The following is a 27,066-nucleotide window of genomic DNA, read 5'->3' as shown; positions in this document are numbered from 1 at the left end:
AACCTTTATAAACATTTAAGCACTATAAATGCATCGTTATCGAAACTGGTAACGCAGCCCTAGCTGAAATAGCGTGCAGGCTCACTAGTTGTGAAGGTCCGCAACTTAACGCATTTACAAGTATCAACAACGAGGGCAACACTTTAGCTCCGCAATACAGCACAACATGCGGCTAGTATCCTCCCCTCCGAACGGATAGAGTCAAGGTGATATAGCTATTACTAAGGGGTGTCACATTAGTGGTAGGGGCATATAAGTAACAAGTAAAGGTTTCTGTCAGAATTAAAATATTGTAGACGCAATTTACGGCAGGCGAAAACTAAGAGATTTAGTTGCCGAGCACTGCTAGTTGGAAAACATCTTTTCGGTAAAAACAGTGAGCAAAAGTCCTGGTATCGCGTGGTTGAGATATATTTGTAGTGTTTTACAGTTACGATTAAAACATAATACCGTTCAGAAGAATATATTAAAATAACATATATTTGGAACGTTAGTAGCTATATGCATTAACACGTTTTGGCGGGCTAGTTGGTTAAGCATCTTGAATGAAGAGCGCGAACGTCGATAAGCACAAGAGACAAGGAAACGGACGACACAGCGCTGACTAACAACTCAGGGTTTATTGCTGATCATACAACTATAAATACATAGATGTCGGCAGAGTGGAAAAGTGCAAAAAAGCACAAAAACCCTATATGTGACAACAGCAACAGAAGGACGCTAGAAATCAGCAGAGGTTATCAGCTCTTTTTGCAAGGAGTGCTGATACATGAATTTCCCTGCTTCAATATGTTGTAGGCCTCGATAATTTCCCTTGCAGTTTTTTTCCGGTTTTTGGCAATGACTGTAGTTTCACGATATAGCGGTACGCACTGTTTTTTCTCTTTCTTTGCCCATTCACAATACCGGCAATGAATGCCGAGCAATAAACCCTCAGTTGTTAGTCAGCGCTGTGTCGTCCGTTTCCTTGTCTCTTGTGCTTATCGACGTTCGCGCTGTTTATTCCGGAGGCTATATATGCAACATATAACATTATTTGTTAATTTCCAAAATTGTGATAACATTTAAAAGTCAGAATTGGAGTAATATTTACCATGAATGTTAAACTAATGTTTAGGCTATATAACGTTATTTGTTAATATTTAATTATAATGCAATGTTCTAATGAAAACTTACTGCAGCATTTATAAAAGTATCCTACCGTTAGGTGCTACATGGGAATGTTGAGGCCCCGGTCATCCACACATGTCTCGAGGCAGTAAGAGATTTTCATATATTAAACCCATGTTAATGTTAAAGCCTTCCCAACCTTCAGCCATGTTTAATCTTTCCAGCGTTTTTTAACGCTACCGTACTTGCTAACGTTACAGGCTCATCTGATATCCGCGACGCCCAGCCTTCGGCAAGCAGGCATCAAAACTTGTCCGTTTTCAATTCTTCGCACACAACCACCCAACCAAGAACATAAAGTAATGGAAGGAAAGAAACATGGGTGCGGGGGGAAAACGGAACAGAACCATCACTCACGCAAAGCCCTTTTCTTTTAGTCTTTGCTTCACGAAGCACACTCCCTGACAGGCTTCAAGAGTAAGTAAAACGAGCAACATTATCCCCTCCAATCTACTTTCCCATCCGTTCCTTTTGTCACTTTTTTACTTTTTTATGTTTTGAGGGTGGCGGGAGAAATCGCGGCTGGCGTCCTCAGCATTGCGAGGTACTGAAGCCAGCGTCCCTACATAGCGCTGGTCCTTGGAACAGGAGGAGTATTTGAACGGCGAATCACTGTCGATTTGCGGTGGTGGGATGGCATGCCTGGTGGGGAGGGCGGCGCGAACACAGATCGTGTTTGTTTTTAAACGCACGTGACTTGACGACGACCACCGAAAGTCGCTTTTATCGCTCTCAGCTTATATAAAACCGGGCGCTAAGCGTTCAGGAAGACCGCCCGCACATCGATTTGTTAAGGCGTCATTTGTCACGCCATCTTGTCAAGTGATTCGCAGAAATGTTTTGTTTGGTCCCAGAGCGTGGGGTCCTATGCGCCGCGTGAAAAGGCATCGTTACGCCTGACTTCTTTCTGACTCGCTGTTCTCTTCTTTATGCCGCTCCCTTTTTGGTGATCTCTGTTCGTTTAATGCGCTCGAGTGCTGTCCAAATACGGTCTTGTGGAAGCATGAACTAACAAATGTCGCAGCTACGAGCTTAAGTTTTGTCTTGAGTACTTTTTTTCGAATATCGGACTAGTGTGTGATCGGCTGAAACCCTTAGTCATTTCGTCTGCAAAGCTTGCGGATGCGTTTGCTGTCGTCTGCTCGTGCGTCGTCTGCTCGCTGGGCGTCATTTTTAATGGGTGTTTGCAGACGACGGTGGCGCCGCCTCTTCTGTCAGGGCTTCGACTAAACAGGGAAGATAAAAGCTGGAAATGAGATGCCTTAGCGAGATAAATTAGGGAATGCTGCCATCAAAACATTAGTGTTCTTTTGTTCCCTTGCGAGCCAGCAAAAAAAAGTTGAGAAACCGGAAAACGGATTCTGCAGCAAGCGTGGTGTGTGCGTGCTGCTGGACTGACGATAAACACGGGCGGTCGTTAATTAGAAGATTAATCCTTCGGGGTACAGGGTGTTGTTAACCGCTAATGACGCCTTTTGTTTTCTTGCATCAGCTTTTCATCCCCCCGGAAGCTTGGTATTGACAGGATTTCGCTTGTTCTTCTTTCATCTGCCGATCAGATACGACGTATTGCGCTCGTAATGAGAGCATTGTCAGTTTTGATTGCGATGAAGGCAGATGATAAGAGTCGAATGTCGAAAGCTTAAGGGGGAACGCAAAGGCCCGAACAAAAAAGATGATAAGAGGAATGATAAGAGGGCCTAAAGCGAACCCTTGCCTTATGGTGAGCGCATCGATTCGACTTTTTAATATGCTCTTCCGGGTATCAATGCTGCATCGTCAGAAAAAAATACGCAGGCGGATAGTGCTCACGAAGTTGGTGGGGATCAGTCGAGATTGGTAGAAATCTGCGTGCATGCGCCGGTACCGCCGCCACAGACAAAATATTCCACGGGGTCGGTAAGCGAAACCTGCATACGACAAGCTCGCTATGAGTCGAAACTGCTTAGCGTGCGTTCATGGCGTATGGAGTCACCATTGAGTTTGTAGACGAAAATACATTGGCGATTACGTTTCGAACTATAACGTATCAGGCTTGCGGAGCTGGACATTAAGGAAAACCGAGCGACAAATAATCAACTTTTTCAAAAAGATGCTGCAGAGGTCTCCTGAGGGTACTTTGGATTGCAAGAACACCAAACTAGCCCATCCACACTTTCACTGACGTGCTATGCATTACCCCTACGTGCGTTAGAAAGTTGCACTGAAAAGCAATGTGAACTAGGAAACCAATTTTCAGGAAGAAAGAGAACGAGTCCTCGATAGTGAAACCGGTAGATGCTTTCTGTGACTCGTTGTGTACGAGCCGCGCCTACGAAGCCCCCCCCCCCCCCCCCCCCCCTTCCCAATAATCGTTCTGTCCTGAAGAACCTGCCACTCAACTCCTGCGTCATTGTTGCGCCGAAAGCACCGGTGTAGCACTCACACACCCTCCTTATTCTCTTCCTAAGCCGCGCTTTCTGCTCGTCTTCCCATCGACGACCACACACAGTGAGCACCACACGAACCTACCCGCTCACTCCAAGACCCTCGAAGCGCGGGGAAGCTCAACTCGAGGATTATCTCTCGAAGACCGCTCGAAGCATGAGAGAGAGGTTTTCGAGACCGTGTTTCGACCTCTTACCCCAGCGGAATCCAGGAGTGCGCGGCGTTGTTGTCGGTGCCTTAACAAGAACACGTCAGTTGAGAGGATCCCGCACTTAACATCGACCGCCTAGGTACAACCAGGTGTGAGAGATCCTGTACACGAACCAAAGAAGCGCGAGCCCGTGGACATTCCAACTTTCGTCGTCGAGGCAATTTAGTGCCTACAAGGCAGTAAACTGTGCAGGAGAGGGGAGATAGTACCGGCTAAAAGGGAACCGCAAGGAACCCCTTTGGAGACCTCCAGCGTGAGGGCCTCCTTCTCCAGGAGCCACCCAAGGCGCAGAGGAAAGAGAGGGGTGGAGTGTCGCTTCTTCTTCAAAGCCGCATCGCACGAAGCCAGGCCGGCGAGAATCTAAAGATCGCTCGGCCGAATCCTTATCCCTCCTTTTAACACCTCTGCACAAAGGCCATCGCCCAAGCTTCACTCGGTGATGTCGTCCGAACAGCTAGAACGAGTGAGAATTTCCACCTGCACCGTCCCCATTCTTCAGTGCTTTGCGCCCTTTTCGGAGGACGAGGGAAGGGGAGACGCTTTATGCCAACCCGAAGATACGACTCTCGCAGATGGAACGTCTTTGTGCGTTCCGAATGTGCGAATGTCTTCAAATTTGTCGTCGCCTGGCATTCAACGCATTCAGGAAGCCCCCCTACCCTGCCTCCTTCAGCTTTACTACCTGCCTTATCCTCTCACCCCTTGTCTTCCCCATCTTCACTCCCCCCCCCTACCCAATTCCCAATGCCTTGTGACCCGTGGGCAGCAAAGTACGCCTGGTCGGTGGCTTCTAAAGTCCGGCGTATAACGCTCTTAAAGAAGAACGCCGCGTGACCTCACGTGCGCCACCCAGCGGCGGAAGCTGACCACATTGAAGTAGCAAAGCGCAGAAAACGACCACGCAGCTAAAGAAAGAAAATGGCGGCGTCAAACGCCTCCGCACGGTCAAAAGGACGCCCACAAAAGACGCGAGAGGAGGCACGTCACACACGCGGGGACTGCAACATTAGACGGGCCGTGTGCGCGAGCGCGCCATTGTTGCGGCCGCCATTGTGGGCCCGCTGTTTGCTCCGCCATTGCCACGGTATCGATGCGACGCTCCCGCCCCGCGCGCCCTCTGTCCCTGTGTATGTACCTCGCGCAGTCCGCGGCCGCCAGGTAGCGGGCTGCAACAACGTCCCTTCCCGCGTGCACGCGCGCTCTTGTAGTGCCGCCCCCCAGTGTCGGTGCGCGGAGTTACGAGCGAGGCAGTCTTCCCTTCCTCCGCGAAGCACACAGGTGTTCGGAAAAAAAGCTAGGAAACGCCCCCCCCCCCCCCCCCCCCCCCCAATCCCACCTCCACAAAAGGGTAGCACAGCGTAACCTTCCTTTTCTCACTGTCCGCGGCCTCCGAAACGTTTTGCGGCCTTCCCCCGTCTATAAAAGGGGGCGGAGATTTTGCCGCTTCGGCGTCAGAGGGCGCTATGTGTGCTGTGCGCCGCGGCGTGGAAGCCATGTTTGTGTCACGCCGCCTTTCGGCAGCTGCGGACCGTGGCTAAAAAGGAGCACACCGCGTATTCGATCTCTTTTTTGCCGGACGCGACCTCCTGGAAGAAAGGAAATGTATCCGGGTATCGTTGGACCGTCCTTTTGGTATTAGCGAGTTGAAGCGAAGAAGACTGCCGGAATCACTGCGCGTGCTTTGCATTTGCGAGTTCTTAGCGGAATTCCTGGTGATCACTGACATGGCTTTGATCCCGATATACCATTGACTTGAAGCTTATACTGCGTCGGTGGTTTCACTGATACACGGGCTAGGCATGCTTTATGAAGCGCTCTTATCGTCAGCTAAAGCAAAGTCTTGAGCTGCTTAGAGTTCAAAGTTGAGGAAATAAAAGCCTCACTTGAAAAAAACTGCCGGTGGGGTTCCTTGAGGAATATTATCCGGTGCATCAGCATTGCGTGTGCGTGCGATTTCGAAGATATGCTTAGGTAATGTGCAGAAAGGGAAATCGTAATATTTGTTGCATGTCCAATAAACATCATAATTGTTACTTTCACTGTACAAATATGGCGCCTTTCTTTTTTAAGAATTCCATTATCCGGTAAAGCTGAGCAGTACTTCGGAGTAGTCCATGTTCTTGGCAAGTAGTCTCAAAAAACAACACTGTCTGCCAAAAATTTACAGACGATAACGATAGGCGGCATTGCGAAACTTGACCACAGCTCTTCACCTCCCACTGCTGTCAGGTGGTGTGCTACGCTTTAGCCACCCTCCCGGATTTTCCTGTGGCAGCTACTTTCCGGTTGCCAATTCCTTCGTTCTCGCCGTGGTAGGTGGCGTTTCGGTCAACTACTACCTGGCACGGTTGCCAGGTGGCGTGTTACGCCGACGACCACAGCTATGACGCGGAAACCATGAAAGCGATGCTTAAGGGCTGCGCACTAAAAGTTTACTTTGCATAGAATTTACTTTGCATAGTTTTACTTTGTACGTCCTCTTTTTTGTGTCGATTCAGTGTATTATTCAGCGGCCGATGTCGTTAGCTAGGCATACGGTTTTCTGTGACGGTTTTCTTTTTCCTGAACACTCTGCGAGGGTTACATTGCCTGTCGCGTTTGTAGGGTAGGAAATAACAGAGTCCTCAACCAAAAGAGCATTTCTTAAGGAAAGAAACGGAGCAGACAAACGCTACATACGCCTTTGCAAAAACCTCGATACCAAGGATGGGACTGACGACTAACAAAAAGTCAGAATTATAACCCGGAAAAAGAACCCTCAAAAAATACAGCCCAGGTTTTTCGGCCGGCGACTCTATAACCACCGTACTCTATACCAGCCGCGAAAAACAAGCGTCCTCACTTGTAAGTAGTCGCCTCACGGAAGTGTAATAAAAACATCGCAGATTTCCAGCTCCCATGTCCGGCTTGTATCCCCTATGTCATTTTGCAGCCGCTTTCCACCCACGCTTTGCTCGGGGTGCAGAGGAATCAATTTCTGGCGACCGCCAGGGGGCAGTGGGACGAGTATCATCCGTGGAAGAGGTCTGGGGAAGGACGCAGCGCGGTTGCTCGTGACGTGATCGGAGAGCTCAAGTGATGCGACCCGCTACGGAGAAGATGCTGTCGAAGCTGACGACCGCGCTTATGCTCTACGCTTAGGGACTACCGGTGTCTCCGTGTAATCCAGCCGTATCTTCAGCGGTGGCTTTTCAGGATCCTTCTTTTATGCTTTCTTTGTTCTCGTTAGCGGTGCAATTCGGATGATCTTTGTTGGGTGCAGGAATGAAAAGGAAAGATCAGCGAAGTGGTTCATTAAAGAAGTGAAAGAGAATACATGCGAAACAGTGCGACTGGCTTTATTGCAAGCTTGGCGTGAATGCATATACAGGGTGTTTCACGTAAGACTTTGCATAAGTTTTAGAAATAGGCTTTTTGAGTTTGAAGAGCGCTCTTTTCCGCATAGCATTGTCAGCGGTGTAGTACGTCAGATTACAGCTAAGACGTGCTAATGGGCAGGCTGGTTGTCTAATAATGAATAGTTAACTTTTTAACTATTGCTGTTAGGCTTCTTAATTATTCAGAACCGTGTAGCCTACCATAAGTAATATCCATATCAGTTTTTAGCATTTCGAAAACGCGGTTAGCCTCGGCACTGTGGCCCTACAATTTTTGGCTATTTCGACGAGTTACATGCACTGTAGAGGTTACTTTGCTTGAAAGCTTCCCAAAAGCGCATGTATTTTGGCGCGATGTAGGCAGAATTTATTGGGCCACAGTGCCGAGAGTAGCCGCATTTTCGAAATTCTAAAAACTTATTTCGATATTACTTACCGGGAGCTACACGCCACTCAGTAATTAAGGAGCCTAACAATAATAGTTAAAAAAGTAACTATTCAATATTAGTTAACCTTCCTGCGTGTTAGCACGTATTGGCTGTATTCTGATATGCTGCACCACTGACAAAGCTATGCCTGAAAAAAAAAACGCTCTACTAACTTAAAAAGCCTATTTTTAAAAATTGTGTAAACTCTTGGGTGAAATACCCTGTATAGTAAATTTGCAGTGATAGGCTGGCGGCCAAGTTAAGAAAGCCATTGTTCACGTTGGCAGATGTTTGCTTGTAGCAATTAGGCCATAGTGTTCACACTTTACCGTGGAAAGCATCTCCTTCATGTAGCTATCGGTACAACAGGGAACAAAATGTCAGACGAGCTTATTGTTCTACATGTTGGCTTTTAAGCACCACGACATTGCTCGGAGGCCACCAATCACACGCATTCGCAGCGAAGTTGTATCGATGCCCCTGCCAGAACAGATCTCAACGATCCAGAGCTGTGATGTCATAACATCACGTGTTGCAATCTGCAGGCTACAAATAAGATGACACTGGACAAAACGCACTGAGCCTGATATCGAGCTAAGGTAATACAAAAACTATCATCTACCAAATGTCCGCACGCTCAGCTTGAAAAGGCATGGATGTTTATTGAGATAACCTGAACAGTCAAGGCATGCTGGGTCTTTCGTTTAGAACCCTGCTACCGTTCTTAAAGCCTACCTCATAAGTAGTGTAGCCGAGACGTCTGCCGCGGAAAGCGCTGTTCAAAATTAATCCAATGCGGACTCAAGTAATTGTACTTTGGCATCAAAATAACACATCAGGAGGAGCCCTCGGTAGCTGGATTAAGTTCTAGCCCAAGATTTTCGAAGCATTCGCACGAGGAATTTGTTATTTCGTTTCATGTTCGGTTATTGAAGAGCGCCTTGCTACACCTTGCTGGCCGACGGTCGTAAACACGTGCGAAAAAGTAACCCCAATCCTTAACGCCATTGTAGCTTTAATGCATGCACGACACTGGAGGCATCACGGTTAGACACCCCAATATTCACCTGCGATCTACAATGCCCTTATTTCTTACGTTTTGCGTTTACTTCAAATTTTTTCGCCTGCCTATTATTAGAGAGACAGGTGCGATCCCAATGCCTAAAGCCATTCTTCCTAAATCCGATCCGTCACCCAGCTATCAGAAAAATCGCCGTCCAACACTTTGAGCGAGTCATCCCCCATCATACTCAAATGACCGTGTTTCCGGGCATATACGCCCCAACACTTCAACCTCGTTCGCAACGACAGTGAGCGAAAATGGCAGACGCACGCAGTCTCATTCAGACAGTCCGTACACATGCATGACGCTGAGATCGTCGTTCCCACCATTCTCGCACACAAAGACGAGTTCCAAAAACGCGTTATTCTTCCCAACTGGAGGGAAAAAAGAAGGTAGAAAATAGGACGACCTTAAGAGCCTCTTCAAGCGACCTCTTCTATGGAGAAGCGTGGCACATCGTCATGAGTGGCGATTCTAGCGACGAGAAAAAAAAGGGGTTACTTGAATGGCTTGCCAGCGAAGAGGGCCTGCAGCCCTTCAGATCCTTTTTTTTCTCCATACTTTTATTGTGGTCGTTGTTGTCGACAGTGTTACATTGTTACATTGTCACCTTGGGTTCAGAACAGTTTTTCCGCTCATCTTTTCGGACATCAACGAGCGGACTCAGCTTTTGTGGTTAACCTGATTCACCGCAGTCACAGACGGGAGGATGACACCCTCGGCTTCGCCTGTCATAGTGACGAGTTGTCCGGGCGCTTTGAACTCTTTGACGGCTGAGTGTCCGATCTATAACGGCTGCGTCGGGGGACCATTCGGAGAAAATAAAAAGAAGAGTTCGTCCCGAAGAAACGCCCATTCTGTTTAAAGGAACAGATCACTTTTTTTTAATGCGTTAGTGTTAGAAGCGTCTGTGCAAGAGAAATTGGCGAGCTCTTTCGGTCAGTACCCAATGGCAGGTGACCCACTTGCAACCTGCTCACCGGGCTACGAACGAACTTAGTATACTACCTCAGGTATAACACACCTTAGTATGCCACCTCAAATGTAACGAGCTTAGTGTGTTGACCTCGGATATAATGAACCTAAAAGCACCACCTCGGTTATAATGAACTTTAGTTCGTCAGCCTCGGATATAACAAACGTTTGACTGCTAATTCAAACTATCAACCGAGGACCCCTTAAGAGCTTTTCTTTACTTGCTGCCTGAAACTCATGCAAGCGCCATTGTTATCCCACGTGCAACTTTAATTCGTTAACGAAGAGAATACTGTACTCTTCATCAATTCACTACTGACTATATACTCATCATCATACCCAGCAATTCTGTACAAAACCATTTTTTGAGAAGGAAAGCTTTTGTGAACGCGTTTTTTTTTTTCATGTACTGTAAGATTTCACTAAAAAAATCAATATATCCGCTGATCACCCGACGGAAGCCACACATTTTTTCTCTGTTAACATTTTTCCTATCGTCAAAAGCGTTCCCCATTGGTTTCAATGGCAGCCTTAACTGCTCGATGCGATCGATAGGAACACTTTAAAAGGAAGATTTTGCTACTTATGAGAATAATGGACCGTTAGCTTCAATATATCCGTAATAGCTTCTTGCAATTTTCCTATTTCTGAAATTTTCATTCGAGAATGTTGGACACGGGTGTGCCCATAGAAAGAACGATTTACTCACATTTCGAATCCTAGCTGTTTGGAAGGTCTTAGTTTTTAGTCCTTCTATCGAAATTGAACCGCTTGCTCTCAGCCACATTTAGGGCTTAACTAGACAACCAAACGCACTCGCACCTCACTACGATTTCCCTTTCTTAATATTAAGCGTCTTGCTTAGTCAGCGCCCCTCATGTCCTTTTTTTGTTGTTGCAGATTATAAACAGCGGAGTTTGCACCAGGAACCGGTTTCTGTTCCTTCTGCATTTCACATGGAGGTTCTCCGTCTACAGGTGCACAACCGACCACGCGTCCTTCGTGCTCTGCTTTTTGTCTATTGTGAAAGAAAACAAATAATATAATAAGCATGCGTGCAATTTCAATTGAAAGGTTGCTGTGAATGCACTCTGGTGGATGCCGTAACACGCATGCTGGAAAGTTCGGTAGCAAAAAAGAGGGGGGGAGGGGGGACTACAGAGGAAATTTAGTTTAGTTTAGTTTATGGTGGTTTAACGTCCAAGAAAACAAAGCGTGTATATTGCGTTTGCTTGTTATAACAGAATGCACGCCGAGCAACGCTAGACAGACTCCAGCCAACGCCAACGCCACCTCCACCAGCGTCCAGGGGGCGTTGTGTTAGTACTGCGCGCCAGTGTTGCTCAAGGTTTTTTGCCGCCACGTTTAAATGCGTGGCTTGCCTTCTATGACTTCCGACTTCGTTCACCACAGGGCTTATATTCTGCGATGCGCATTTTGTTTTTTACTTGCTTGCTTGCTTGTTTCCTTGTTTGGTTGTTTATTTGTTTGTGATCTCAGCGAATGCCAAGACATAAGTTGCGGTTTTATGCGTAAGCAATTCATAGAAACAATAGAAACATTAATAAACGTATTCTACGTGGATACGACCATAATTTCGGGAGTCCCTTGGGAGAACTTCTATACTCACCTCAGTGAGTCAACGCTGCGAATTAAACTCTGTCCGAGTGTCGTCGCCGTCGTCAAAGCCAGCTGTGTAATGCACATTTTAAGCATGCTGGCTCTCTCGAAAAGGTGCCGCGTCATGTCAGTTTTGCACACTCTTTTCAATGAAACACCTGTGTTCTACAGCAGATCGTTGCCGCTTCCTGCACAGTCTCAAGCGTGATGTCTTTGGTGACAAATCACGGGTATTTTCCTGCATTCATTTTCGTTTAGAAATTTATGTTTTAACACAGTAATAGCGTCTTGTTCTATGCAACATAAAGACAAGCATTTATTTTCTTCTAAGCTGTCCATTACTTTCTCTTTATCCAGTATTTAGCATGACCAGTCAACTTTTCGCTACAAGAAGGCACGTATTAAGAGAGAAATTACTGAATGGCATCAAACGAACCGCAGACAAACGGCTATAAAGGAGAGCTATATACAGCTTCCAGAGGAGCTTCATTGCTTAATAAAAATTCGTCCTGGTCCGGGATTCGAATCCGGGACCACCACTTCACCGGAGCAGTTGCTGTACCAGTTGAGCTCGTATAGCTGCGATGGGGCGAAGCGGAGTGCATGTCTTTTTCAGTTCAAATTTTAATTCTTCACTCAATCGCTCCATTCGCCTCATATGTACTACATACACACTCACACACTGCATGAACCGAGACGCAATATTTTTATTATTTTTAATAAGTCCTAGCATACTAACACGCACACACATGCGCACATTCGCACGCACGCACACACACACGCACACATTGTAAATTGAAGACTGGTTTAATGTCTCGAAGCGGCACATTGGCTACGAGGAATCCGTAGTAGAGGTCTCCGGATTAATGTAAATCGAATGGGGTTCTTTAAAAGGCGCTGATGTAGCCCAACACTACTGGCACCTTTTGCACTTCATGTTCATCTAAACGCGACCGCCACGACCGGTACTGAGCCCGGGACCCTGCCTCGGTAGCCGAGCGTCCTAACCACTCAGCCACCACGGTCGACACACACATATATGCGTAAGTAGGTAAACCACTTCAAAAACAGTGACTCCCAGAAAGTAGTTCCAATACCTGCCAGTAAAAGGCTCGCGTGCAGATTTCTTGTGAGTAATTTAACCTCTTGTGCTCCCGACATTCCCCTCATCCGCCTCCCGTCTTTCGATAACCACTCCGTTAGCGCAAGTAGAGTTCATCTCCTTTCTCTTCCCTAATGTCCTCCACAAGCACACTCCTTTCTTCCTGAGAAGCCCGCAAGAAATGTCCTCCACACGAGCTCTGCTCGCTGATCAAATTAAGCTACTCTTATTTTTACCCTCCCCCGTCTCTCGCCCGACGCTTATCATCTTTTTTACTTATAGATATTTCTTTGTGTCCACTTTTTGTACTTACACATATGCGCTTGCACTCCCGTCCAAGCCCCACGTCGAAGACGCCGTGGGAGGTCACGGAGCTTTAGGCCTAATTAGGGAAGTCAGTGCCCCTCCTCTCCCTCACCAGCGCTCCCTTTTTCCCTACCGCGCTGAGCGGAGCTCCTCCTGCGCGCGTGCAGCACGCATCTCCCGAAAGGGCGCGCTGACGTGCCTCCCGTCGACTCGACACGGCGGGACACCACTTTCATTACTTTCGCCCGGGTCATCTATAACGGGACCGCTTGTCTCGTTGAGACGGCTCTATTCGCGGGGCGTCGAAGCAGGGCCTCCGCCATGAACGTATAAAGACAGCGTGGTTATAGCTCTGCACGCAAGTACAAAAGAAAGAGCGCACGCGGTGTCGGCACACTAGCTGCGCGGAGCGCCACCAAGCGGTGCTTGTACTCCGCCCTACGTCACCAGGCGGCGCTGGTGGCGTATGCAAGGTCGGTGTGGACGGTCATGTGTATACTGGGTCGCTGAGCTGTTCGCGGCCGCTGGGTTCACGCATATTGGGGCGCGGCAGTGGGGAGCTTCTATATGTATGCGACCGAACGGGAAACGGGGACACTTAGATAAACGGCGGCGTTCTCTTGCGAGGTAGGCCAATATGCTTGTGTTGGCGGAGTTGCGTGTGCATTCATGGTGATGCTTCTGGTCGTAAAGCCTGTGTTGCTGCAAGTTGGGAAGGCCGATAAAACTAGGCGTGTCCCGGACTTGTTCGCAAATGTAGCACGAGGCCGGGGTGACCTATAAGGTTGTGGATGCTGTCTGCACGTCCATTCGACGCGGTATAAAAGCACAAGGTCACTCCACGTCCGTCAAAATAGCGAGTGAAGACAGCAGATGTGACCTCATTAAAATCGGGGGGTTGCTGGTTGATTTGGTGGATGTTTTTGAAATGAAGGGTGCGACAAAATGACTCAACAAATAGGACACGTTCAGCACACACAGATAACACTATGTTCGTCGTTCATGTCGGTTCATTCTTCACTAGCATGCTAGTGCTCAGCTTTGACTGGCAATCTACTGCTAATATCGCGGAAGGAGCTTTATTTGTGGCGATGCGCAATAGCAGGAAAAGTATGGTATAAAATGACATGAATGTAAAAATAAAAACATTAACTGCGAGTGCCCTACTGACATTTGCTGATCATATCTTGAAAGGTCTTTGAGTGGTCGGCATGTCCAAAAACGTGACAAATGAAGTATAAAATGGCAAGAATGATCCATAAAACATTAGGTGCCAATGCGCCCTTGTGGCGTGTTTTTTTTTCATTGTGTTGTTTACTGTCACTCACTTTGTTTAAAATTCGAATGACCTCGTTACCTGGGCTGAGTGAATCACAAATCAAATTAATTGAGATAAACCCAGGAGCGTTGCAGCCGCAATGGTTCTGGTACAAACATCGTTCTGAAGCTATAAGCTGGGCTTGGCAGTTACGAACCTCGGCCACGTATCAAAAGAAGCTTAATAATATAAAACACACTTTTTCCTTAGGCGTAAGATGCGATCGGGATGGGTGTACTTCTTTCCCTGCAGGAAGGCTCACTGCCGCATCCAGCCTTATCCCGTGACCGGAAATGTAACATCCTCGGGCACAGACTTGGCCCATGTGATCGATTATGCTCACTTAGAAAACATAATTATTGGCCACAAAGTAAATGAGAGACGTAGTACGACAGTTCTAACGTACTTCGGCAGCGATACTGACGTCGTCTAAATAATACAGGCTTCCATATACAACTATTCATTAATGAAGCTTGAACAGAGATTTCTCCTCTCGATAAAGGTTCCTAAGCGGTCGAGTTAATTCCCACCCATTCCTTCTAGTTAGTCCTTAACTCCTCGTGTACTAATGCTCACTCGAATATATATAGATTAATATTGTTGATTGTGGTAGATTACATCTAGAATGCATAACTTTTTCACCTCCGTCTGCTATCCTGCGGCATCTTGTAAGTGGTCATATTATTGTTGCTCAATTTAAGAAAAAAAAAAGAGAATGACGATTAGAACGAATATGTTTGCGCAGCAAGTTGTTGTGCAAATGGCACGTCTCGAAGGCACTGGCGGCTAGAATCTGAAAACTAAGTTGCGATACTCGACAGAGATCGTGAACCAGTCACTTCTCTTTATTTGCTTTCTTTATCCAGCAGACTTATCTGGCTGGCTTATCTTGTTTCCGTGGCCAATAGATGAGCTATACCTGTTCAATTCAGTGTGGTCACATGAGACATTTAGTTTATAAGTAAGTGAAGCTTTGGGACGTAGTGTCTTCTGTCGAACTAAGATTTCATCTCGTTTCTCCAACGCATCGAAAATTTGGAAGACCCACTATATTCTTCCACGTAATATGGCCTCCTTCTCGTCCTACTTTACACTTATACACTAAGGGAGATCCCAATTGAGAATGGAGAGAAAAAAATTCAGACTACGAGTAACAGACCGCGCGGAACGCACAAATACTCGCAAAAAAAAACGAAGTCCTCGCTCACTCCCCATTCGGGACGCAGTGCGGTGCACCGCCTTCCCGAATCGAGAAATCAGCAGGCGACGACAACGACGACATCAACGCCTCCGCGCTCGCCCCAGCGGCAGACGGGGAGACGAACGACTGGATTTATGGTGACGCAAGGAAAAAGAAAAAAAGGGAAAATAAAGGGTACAGAGCGAAGTAGAAACAACTGAAAGCGCCGGGAAGACGTCGCACTGAGGCGAGAAGGCAAAGCGACGGGGAAGAGAGGGAGAGATGCAGCAGGGAAGAAGTCATCCCGTCGTCCGAGGGGAAAGGAGGAAAAGGCAGGGAAATAAGGAAGCATGTCGGAGCAGGCAGCTCCACGGGATGGGGAAGAAAGAGGGATGGAATGGAAAGTGAAGGGATAAGACTGGAGGAAGGGAAAGAGACGGGGAGCGGCGGTAGTCGTTGATCACCCATCATTTAAGCAAAGACGGGGGAGCGCCGCCACCAAGCGAGCTCTGCTCGCCTTCGCTCCCACTTTCCCCAACCCCATTTCCTCCCCGAGCGGCGATGGCTGCAGTCTTCGGCGCTGAGGTTTTCCTTGTTCTCTATATTTTTTTTACATATTCCCTTAGATTTCTGTTTTTCCCGCGGCGGTAGCCCCGTTTTTTCCCCCTTGGCTCGGCGACCGATCCGGTCTGCGGCATATAATCCACTTTGTGCTCTTTGCAGGGTGGGGTGGGTGTGACCGATTCGCTACGCTTCCCTCCTCGCACGCACACACTCTCTCTCCTTTTTCCCTCTTCCCCATCGCGGCTCGGTACCGTGGAGGACGACGCGGGTGGACAGTGTGGTGGAAGGGCGGTGATGTGGATTCAGAGATCCGGGGCGCGTCGGACTGTATTTACCGAGCCGAGCGTGTTATTCTGCCACTCGGCAGACGTTCTGGTAGGGCTGTGTCCTGTCTTCAAAGACGTCTTCTCGCTTTATTCTCGGGATCGAATCTCGGAGGCATGGTTTCGTGATCGCTTGATACGAACTGTGTTGTAGACACCTTTCCCACTGAAATCGGGCAGGATGGATTTCGGCCCCGCAAGCGAGAATTTGTATGTGTGGAGGTGGGCGTATTGAGCCCTAATGGTCATACTGAGCATCCGTCTCGTTAGGTATTAGGACTTCCTCCTGTTGATCCGCGTACCGGAGCTCACACGGCAAGACGTCAGCTGGTGTAGTTGTCATTCAAAAGTGTATGCCACCTTTGAGCACGCGCTTTCTCGGTGACGTCGAGGTTTTATTTCCTATTTTGTATCCTTCTTGGCAGTTACTCAACTTCTCCCTGGCTGCTTAAGCGGTCGGAAAGACTGAAGTTCAAGTTTTGTAAATTTTAAAGCTTCTCATTACGCAAAAAAAGGACTATGGATATCTTTATAAAAATATCTACGCAGCGAGCTTCGAGGGGAGGACAAATTTTTTAATCCTTCTATTTAGGACTAGGTCATGTGCTTTCATGGCGATGAAAACTTCGGCAGAAATAGAAAGGAAAGAACAGAACGGTAATCACATGAAGTCGAACATGAATTAAACCTAACAGTTTTTTTTGTTCCCTGCGTTTGAAATTGTTAAAACAAGATTTTCTGCCTGTGCTCTTGCTTCAGTCGCAGCACGCAATGCATATTGAATAAATAAAATAAATGTAAAGAAAAGGAGTGGGATATGACGACGGGCATGGCACTTTTTTTCTCACTCTTGCATCTTGGTCATTCGCTGCAGAAACCAATCGATCGGGAAAATATGTACGTAGAAATGAAGGTATCCAAAGAGTTCAAATTGAAGAAAAACAACTCTCACGCGTGCAATGACACAACAAATAAATAAAAGATGAATGTGATGCTAGGGATGTGCGCGAAGTATCTCGGACAAGAACCACTCCCGAAACTCGTCGGGGGGAGCCTGCCGTGACTACAAAAGGCAAGAGGCGCCGGCACTAAGGGGCGATAAATAACGTCCAATATCAGAGAATGCGGCCATAAATAACTCGCCGCCATCATGAAAACGCCGCCGGAAGGAAAAAGGAACGACGTTGCTGGCGCCCTCTACCGGAATCATGAGCAAACACGAGCGAAACGTGCGTCGTCCGAAGCGATTTAGATATAGCGCTGCACTCAGATACTTGGCTTCTTCACGCGTGTTCAGTATGTACGCAAAGAAGAGTGCCATGTCTCCGCGTTAAAAGCGCGCACATACCTAGAAGCACACGCCGTCGAGCGTATCCAACCTCCTCGGCTAAAACAGTGCAGTGATGTGGCATATGTTTAACATTTCCCAGCTGCAAAATGGAGCCAGACTGGAAACCTTTCTGTTACGTCACTGTTTTTTCACACTTGGCGGGAGGCTCGCGGTCAATCGCAGATTGTCATCATGCGCAATGACCCCTATTTTTAGAAGCTGCAGCAAGCGCTAGCCAATCAGAGAGGGGAATTTTTAATCCTTACTATATTTTATGTAACTACTTTACCATGACTGACTTGCGGAACTCGAGACTTCATGGGATGCGACACTGCCTCTGCGCAAAGACTGAACTCAGATGTCGGGCAATCATCGGCTGTTGATACATCTGGGCATATTTGTGTTTTTATAGTCACGCGCTAGCGGCAGCCAATCAGGCGCTCAGATTAACAATACTCCTCTTATGTCACTCCTCTCCAAGACTGGCTGATCACGCACGTATACCAGCCAATCAGCAGTCTGTTTCCCACGACCGACTTTGTTTATTCGGAGCAGCTGGTTAGTTCATGCCTACATGCCTTCAGTAGTGCTGCACGCATTTATATGAGAGAGAGCTAGAGTATACCCACTACATGTAGTTCCCGCGGCGAAAATTTCTCGTCCTTCCCGGCACACTCCCATCGCCACCGCCGTTTTGGGGCCATATTTCACCGTGGCGTTCCCTTTTGAGCCAGGCGTACGTTTACGCGCCTTGATCGTCCATCGAGAGGTGCTTCTCGATATCCTTGCGTCGAGCGGACCGTGTTGGCGCCAGGAAATTACCGCCTCTCCAAAGGCGTTCCCATGAAATATGGCTGACGGCGCCGGTAGTAGCAGACGACACACCGGCCGCTCTCAGACGGCGCATAGCAGAAGACAAGAATCTCCAGGCGACGCGAGAGCAGACGACAGGCTCCGGAATCAGTCCCGCACCAAAGAAAAACTGCGCAATAAAAATATGAAAAGGCACTTAAAAATAGGGAGAAATACCTTGTTCAACGACGGGGTATAAATGGCTTGCCCGCCACTAGAGACGATGAAATATGTGGTGCGATGCCGGCCATAGATAGCGACGAGTGTGCGAACATAACGCTCGTCTCAGTGCAGCGTTGAAATTTCGCGCTATCGGAAACCGTTATACTGACGTTGAGATTCAGTGATGACGTATGCGTCGTAGTATGATGTGTAATGAACATGCAAGTGCTTTTAAAACAGCGATCTTTATTTTACTTTTTCAACCGTTATGTTATACCGGAACTCGCTGCTAGTATCGGAGCCTCGAATGCTTTGCTTAATGCCTGAAAGTAATGCTCTGTCGTCGCGATTTTGTGGAATGAAGTTTTTTTTTTTTTTAATACATGTAAAACTATAAGATCCAGTTTATTTCTTATCTAGTTTCAACCGCGTTTTTTATTACTCAGCTGACACGCTGTCAGTCACAAGAAGCAAGAGAGAACTTATTAATTTAGCAGGTTCCCTGTAAGTGGTGACACTGACGTCAAAACAATGAAGGAATGCGTTGTACGCGCGACCGTTTCGAATGGTAAACAAACCAGCCACAAAGCAAACATGCCGCGCATGAATGAAGCAAATGGAGCGTGTGGAAACAAGAAAAAAAAAAGAGGCGGAGTTGATGGAAGTGAAATCGTCTTTATGCACTAAAGAAAAAAAGAAAACAGTCGTTTGCCGAAAGATGCTACAAAGTAATCCGTATACATTGTATTTAATACGCATATAAAACAGGCTAAAGCAACATTCCTTTCTGCTTTCGTGAATTGTTCAATTCTTGATGTTCTTTCTCTCTGGCTTTCTCCGTGCTCGTTTTTTCTCTTTCCGTGAATCCATATGGGCAAAAAGTTTTTGGCTGTGACGCGAAATTTCTCTACATCCTACTGAGCTTTGAACAACGTTCACGATTACAGTGATCGCTTTACTTCCAGCTCGGTAAATGATGGGTTGCGTATTAAAATGCAAGCTCATTTATGTCGCACTGGCGAGATGTCCGCGTGTCAAAAATCAGAAGTGAGGAAGAAGTGAAAAAAAAAAGAAAACAAAAAGAAACTAGGCAGCGAAAGAACAGCTTCTTTTGCTACCACCCTTTCGGCTAAGTCGTGCTTGGATTATTTCAAGCTGTGAACAATGAACCGAGGGCCTGTGGCGCACATTCTCCCGACACTGCGTCTCTGAGACATAAACGCGGGGTGACTGAACACGTCAAAAACGGGATTTTGTAAATAGGGCACCTGAAAGATGGAGGCGTCAGATTAGCTTTTTCATTCGCAGAACTCATATTATGTTGCCTGCTTATAATAGCAACTAAGAAGCGGTATGCGGGTAGTATCTCATTTAGACTATTCGATTTCACAAACTTCCACAAACTACGTATTCTCTGAAAGCGCCGATAATGAACTGGGGCACGGCATAGAAGAAGTTTGAATAGAACACATTCAATATCCGGCTGTCAAAGCCCGAGGTAGGCAAATGTTTAATGGAGACGTTACTCTCAGCCAATAGCTGCAAATAGAACATCCTGGTTATTTTTATTTATTCATTTTCCATGCCGTAAAAAAGTTTAGCGCAAGCAGGCACAGACCACGACAAAGACGACACGCACATACACACACAAGCGCTAACTGACGACAGGGTTTGTAGGTGGAAGGTCACATCATATATAGATCAAAATATTGTACGAGAAATATGCCAAAGATGGATAATAAGTGTTGATGACAGAGCCGAGATAGCAGAACGCAAACGCTGGTAATCCGCGGAGCACGTCTAGGTAAAGAGGTGGCAGGTATTATGAGAAAGCCGTGAATTTTCAGGAAGCGCAGACATAAGAAGGGTTTAAAGAGTTGCTGGACGCGACAGAGGGGCTGCGTCTGCCTGTCTTTCCGACCACCCGTCCGTCCGTCCGTCCGTCCGTCCGTCCGTCTGTCTGTCTGTCTGTCTGTCTGTCTGTCTGTCTGTCTGTCTGTCTGTCTGTCTGTCTGTCTGTCTGTCTGTCTGTCTGTCTGTCTGTCTGTCTGTCTGTCTGTCTGTCTGTCTGTCTGTCTGTCTGTCTGTCTGTCTGTCTGTGTCTGTCTGTCTGTCTGTCTGTCCGTGTCTGTCTGTCTGTCTGTCTGTCTGTCTGTCCGTGTCTGTCCGTCCGTCCGTCCGTCCGTCCGTCCGTCCGTCCGTCCGTCCGTCCGTCCGTCCGTCCGTCCGTCCGTCCGTCCCTCTGATTATTCAGCTAAGAACCCTGCTGTCTGTCATGTATGGACATTTCGATGTCCGGACTCCCTTTTCGACAGGCCGCTACCTACAGACAACCGACCTCTTCGAATTGCGAAAGGCAGCCCACTGTGCGCGGAGCTTCTTGCAAAGAATTGTTTGCAGATATCGATCTCCAAACTCAGTGCAGAAACCGTGTAAGAAGTCTTCGGTGTGGAATTCCATGCGAGCTTGAGAAGTAATAACAATGTCACCCTCCAAGCCTCGTAATAAAACGGCGCATTATTAAGCTAGCATATAGTGTTGAAATGCGCAAAATATTCGAGCAGAATGAGGGAAGGTCTAGTTTACATAAAGAGAAGATAAAATAACCGAGGACGCTCAACAGTCAAAAGAGACAAACTCCGCATCAAAACCGTGCAAAAGGAAACGCGGCAAGCTCGGTATTGCAGCAGCGGCGAAATGAGAGACGAAGCCCGGTTAAGCGTGATTTATGGACATCGCGGGGCGAGGGGGGGCTGCGCAGCGGTGGCGCCAGTGTACAGCCGGCTTCATTCGCGACGGATTACAATCCTCCAGGCGGCGATTGAGGAAATGCTGGCTCGTTTTTCCTCGCCATCCAATTGGAATCGGCTCAACCTACGCGCCACGGGTTGTCCCAGTGCCGAGTGAGTGGGGGACTTTCGCCGAGGCAACAGGCGAAAGTGGCCTAGGAGTAAAGCACCAACTCCGAAGAATCACCCAGATGGCGCTGGGGAGAGCTGAATTGCTCTGCGCCCTGAAGAACGATATGTGTACGTCCATAAGGAACGACGCGCTTACGCACAGAGCGCAGGAAAGAATACGAGGGGTAGAACAAAATATATCTAGGTATATCTGAACGAAAACAAAAGCAGAGAACAGTTTTTCTCTAGTGTAGAAGTTAGACCGGAGTGTAAGGGAAGAGTCAGAGGAGCGTAGGCCAATAAAGAAAAGTAAAAAAGAAAAGTGGAATCCTTTGTGGAGCAGAACGAACGTTGCGACAGCGAGGAAGAAATGGGTCTGTAGAGGCTAGCGAAAGAATAAATCAACAAAATTGAAACACCACGAAGAAACTCTTGCGAAAGAACGGAACAGAACCAGCACGAGGGTCATATCCAGTCAGCAGGGGAGGACTTTCCAGTTCAAAATGAGGATTCCCGTAGCAGAAATCCAGGCGGGTGATTCGGATGCCAGCTCAGCCCGAAAGGTTGCAGCGAGGACTAAATTAAAAACCGGGAGCAATGCCGAAACAATTGTTGGCGTTCTTAAGGGCTTGTATGTGCTTGTTTTTTTCTTTTCTCCTTTTTGCACATTGGTGAGTTCGTGTTTGCGCGAGGATTCCAAAAGGAGTTGCGCAAGAGTGCCAACTGTAAGAAGGACTTCATGAAAACGGGCCATAACAGCGGCAAGAGACCCAGAGTCACGAAAACGGGAAGGTATATTACTGTGGGAAGTTTTGACGTATATGCACGTAATTCCGATTATGAGACGGCATATTGAAGGCCACGTTAGATACAGTGGTGCACACCTGCATGTGCTAGAGACAACAGAATGGTAGCTAGATTGACTCCACTGTTTCTTTTATCTCTGAAACTGTTTTTCCGGATCCAGCTTTGGGCTGCACGAAACGAGATGAAAATGAGAAAGGACAATAGGGTTTGATAGCCGAGTTTTTCAGCAGAGGAGACACCTTGCGTCCGGCAGTTAGCGTATGTTTGATAAGTGTTTTCGCGGATCTTCAATGCGAGGAAGCAGAGCGCAGGTCTCTTTCGTAGGTACAGAGTCTGCTTTCGGGTCACCTGGTGGCGCACTTTTCGTAGCCCTCGAAGCTCTGTATATCTGTACGGAGCAGGAGAAGCATCATTCTCGCCTCTCACAGCCGTGTTAGATTCTTAGCGATGTTAAAGGTCCTACAATAACGCTACAAAACAGGCCCTGTGGCCTGCGAGCTTTTCACCAACTCTGTACTTTCTGGGTTTTTTTTTCTATTCTTCAGCGCTAAATCAACGAAGCAAACTGAAAACAGTTCTTTTTTTTTCGTGAGTTTAAATCGGAAAAATATGTATCCTTGAACATATGCCCTGTGCCACACACAGGAAAAGAGTGTCAAATTAGGTTCACAAAAATCTGCAGCGTGTGAGAAAAAAAAAGCGATATTTTTCAGAAATGTCAAAGCCACTTTGCATCCGACCAGGAGAGTGGCAAGTGCGAATATATTTGCGACGTGCTGCTGTCATTCTAAATCTTTGGAAAGGAGCATTAAGGGCTTTCCTCACTACACGAACCTTGACAGCATGAACTCTGCATATAAGGTAAACTATCGGACTATACAGTAACGGCAATTACCCCGGACGCACGCCGGGAAGCTTCTCAGCTTTTTAGGAATACTATAAGTTAGCGAAGTTTCTATTCTGGCTAGCCGGCACGTACTATCGGGAAGCAAAGTCTCGACGATGCGCAAATGACGATCTTGGCTTGTATAGGTGCAAAATGTGCCAATATTGGGCTTATTTCACTAAGACACTTTAGAGGACCCAACGCCCACGTTCATATCCGCAAATATGGTCGGTAATAAAGCTATATGCTTTGGTTGCCGCTCGCACATCCTTGGAACTTTCGTCGCCGATAGTACGTATATTGAAGCGTGGGCTGTCAATGAGCATTGATCTGCCATGGCTTTTGATTTCTCATGGCAGGCTGTACGTCAAGATTGAGCATGGGAGAACGAGAGACTCCTAACTCTAAGCAAAGTGGCATTATGCGAAGTAGCTTTATAGAAGGCACCCATGCCGACCATGTTTATTTAATTGGATCGAAATGCAAGAATGTGATGTCTAATAACGACAGCATCAATGGGGAATAAATCTGTCACCTTTATATCAATCAATCAATCAATCAATCAATCAATCAATCAATCAATCAATCAATCAATCAATCAATCAATCAATCAATCAGTCAGTCAGTCAGTCAGTCAGTCAGTCAGTCAACCAATGTCTATTTTGCCTATTATACAGACAAAAATACAGATAAAATGCAGATGAAACGAAGCAAACCTGTGCCGACGATGAAAGCAGGCACAGTTTTGACTTCGCAGCTCCTTTCTTGACTGCTAAAGCGCCGAATATAGATCCTTTGACCTAAAATGAATGATACTTCGAAATAAACTTTTGTAGTATTTCGCTCACTATTAGGATGGTTTGACTGAGTTCTCGTGAGCGCAGGGCTCGTTACGGCGACGCAGGCCTACCGAAACGTGGCGTGCCTGTCGGCAGATGGCGCTGCTTAACATCCAGCTGCAGCGTAAGCGCAGGCAGCGCAACGCTAATAGACTTCGTTCCTGCCACGAGCGTAAAAAGGAAGCAGGCATACACGAGTAAACGGGAGAAAAAGGAGGGGGGGGGGGGGGATTGATGTAAGCTCCCGGAGGGGTGAGGCTCGCGAACAGATTGAGCCGACACGCCCAACAACGCCCCTGCAGACGCGTGCGGCAGTTGTTTCGGTAATTTAGTAGGCGGGCGTTGTTGCGGTCTGGCCTTTAGCTCAGCGTACGTCTCAGGACGGGCTTAAACGGAGCTGTCAGCGGGGTTGCCCGAAAATGATTCAAACGCGTGGCACATCGGTGACGCCCAAAGGGCAGTTTGTAGGACCATCCGCATGATGTTAGCGTCCCGAGCTTTGGTTTGTAAGGTGTCTCTGCACCGCGATGCAGTCTGACAGCTGGCTCGCAAGTGAAAAGCTTTACCTGTATGGTGAATCCTGAACGATGCTGTTGAGAAAGAGACAATAGTATGATCCCAGAGGATCGTTAATTGGTAAATTGAATTTTGTTCAGCAAAAAAGGAATCTCAGCAGTCAGAAAGAACGACATGCAATTTTACATATGAAGTTGTTGAACCGTTCATGAAGCTAAACGCCCGCTTGTATAATGAACAGCGCGAATGAAATGCATCGTCATAACAAAGTTCTCAGAAGTATCAGTTGGTGTTCAGGCGTTCTCGGTCCTTTACATTTCTGAAAACTCTCTCAGCTTCAACGCTGCTGTAGTCGATAATGTTTAGTCATTGAAATGCCCTCTATAGCGCGTTGTCCCTGTCTTCTAGTTTACTTTGGGACTCGCAGCTTTGCTGCTCGACGAAATTTGGTGCATTTTAACGGAGTAGAGAATTACCTTCCCCTTTCTCCTCTCAATTTATTGTTAGCACATTTTGTTTCTTTTGTATGAAATTACTTATTGTCTCGGGCACGCCACGTCTATTGAAAGTCATCAAACATCAGACGCTTAGGCATACAAACTGACTTCGACGCATGAAATATGTACATCTATCGAAAAAAAATGGTGAAGAGGAGGAGGAAACGGGAGAGATATGAGAGTACAAAGGCGCGTTACGCGTCAGGAGTCAACTGCCACTCGTTCTCACCGACGGTATTTGTCAAATATAAACTCACAGCGCTGGCGGAAGACGTTCACACGCCTCCGATACATCAAAGAAACTTGCCGCCCTTACCACAGCACGCCTGTCGTTTATGCAAAGCCATCCTCAACGTACTCGTATCACACCTCACTCGACTGCACGAAACATGCTGCGTACTTCAGCGCGTGTACTCTTAGAGCAGACTGCAGGAGAAACGAAGCGTATATACACGATCACTTCACACTCGGCTTTCTCAAAATCAAAATACATAGGTACAGTTAAGAAAATAAATGCCCGGATTTTTTTTTTTTTCAGAGGTACGACGGCTGCACTGCTGGGTCATAATAGGGATCCACAATCCAGGCCGGTAGTTGCGGGCCGGTAGCAGCAGGCCGCATAAATTACCCGGCCCGAAAACCGGAGAACCAACGAACCACTGAAGCCATAGCGCGTGCTTTGAACGCTTGCTTCTTGGTCAATGCTCTCGTCCTAACTGCTCCTTCTTCTCCCTCCTCCTTTCCTCCTCTCCTATGTCTCTTCTGTCACTCTTTAGCACTCTCCCCCTTTTCTATGTCGCGCCCTTTAAAGCGCCGCTCGCGGGGACCCTGTTCTGTTTTGAATGCGGTCCAGCTTCGCTCCGGTCTGCGATCCGTCTCGTTCGGTTGGTCGGTCGGCCGGGACACGGGGTCGCACCGTTCTCCGCCCGCGTGAAATCATGAATACCAGATGAGGTGCAATCTCTCGTGTAATGCGTGTATTCGCGCTTCCTGTGCCCCGTGTGCGGGTGGCTGTGAATGAGAGCGACTGAGAGTAAGAGGGGAAAGAGAGAAAGTGTCCGATCTGAGCCGTAGTCCAGATTTCGCAGAGGTGTGCTGTGTGGCTTGAAATATTCAAAAGCACTAAATGTAAGGACGCGTTGGGGGGGATTGGGAGGTTGAGAAACATCTGTCCGCGAGCATTATATAAGTTCTGTACTAATATATTCAGAAACAGCATGTTGGTACATATGTATGGCTTGCTTGTCCCGCACCCACCGAGGCATTTTGAGGGCGCTGGGATCCGTTGACATGGCAACACAACATTTGATACAGTGGAAGTTCTTTGTTTTTATAGTTGCAGTATGTCGCCAAAGCCAGGGAACACCAAATATGTTGTTCAGAACCGAATGAAATATGTAGGACATGATTATCATCGTCATTGGCCTAACTATGCGCGTCTACTAAGGCAATGGGCTCTTTCATTGCGTTCCAATTATAAACCTTGCCTATGCCAGCTACGGCCACCTTCTTGTCGCCAATCTTTCTATTAGACCAAGTGACAAGGATTCCAATACACAACTAGTGAATAGGTGTGCAGAACGAAATATGATGATAAAAATAGTTTCCTCAGTATACCTATCTTGATTGTTTTATGAGAGATACCTGTGTACCTGGTGCGGTCGGAACAAACAACTTAGGAAAAATTTCGGGGCAACTTTCCCGCACTACAAATAGTGTTGTCGATGTTCGGACGGCCGTGTAGGTCGCCTTGTGACGGCGACCCATTTTGTTTCGATTTCTAAATATGCGCGAATTATTTGAGCGCATGAAAGATGTCTGCTAGCTATTAAGCGAACAGTTGTTACTTCCATGCAAGCAACGTATTAGGACTGGAAGAAGGACAAACGATAAACCCGAACCTGCACTATGTTTACGGGAAAAGAACATTATAGCCTTCAATTAGCTTGACCGGGAATAAAATCGATGTTGGAACCTTCAGCATCTTTGGTGCATACACCGTTGTAACAATATGTTTAGAACCTTCCTTCTAGCGAGTGAGGGTACCTTTGCTTAGGCCACAGATTCACGTTTATTCAACCTCGGAATAGAAAAGGTTGATTTGGGTATATTTTTTTTTTCGCTTTTCAGGATTGCAGAACCAGACATGACGTTCAAAGAGCCAAGTATCTTTTAGTTTTAACCGCGACTGGTTTCTTCCTCTCTTCTTGCGT

Source organism: Amblyomma mixtum, chromosome 8 (assembly GCF_055824585.1).
Source record: "Amblyomma mixtum isolate Tamu chromosome 8, ASM5582458v1, whole genome shotgun sequence".
Taxonomy (NCBI): Eukaryota; Metazoa; Arthropoda; class Arachnida; order Ixodida; family Ixodidae; genus Amblyomma; species Amblyomma mixtum.
This window is presented reverse-complemented; position numbering follows the sequence as displayed.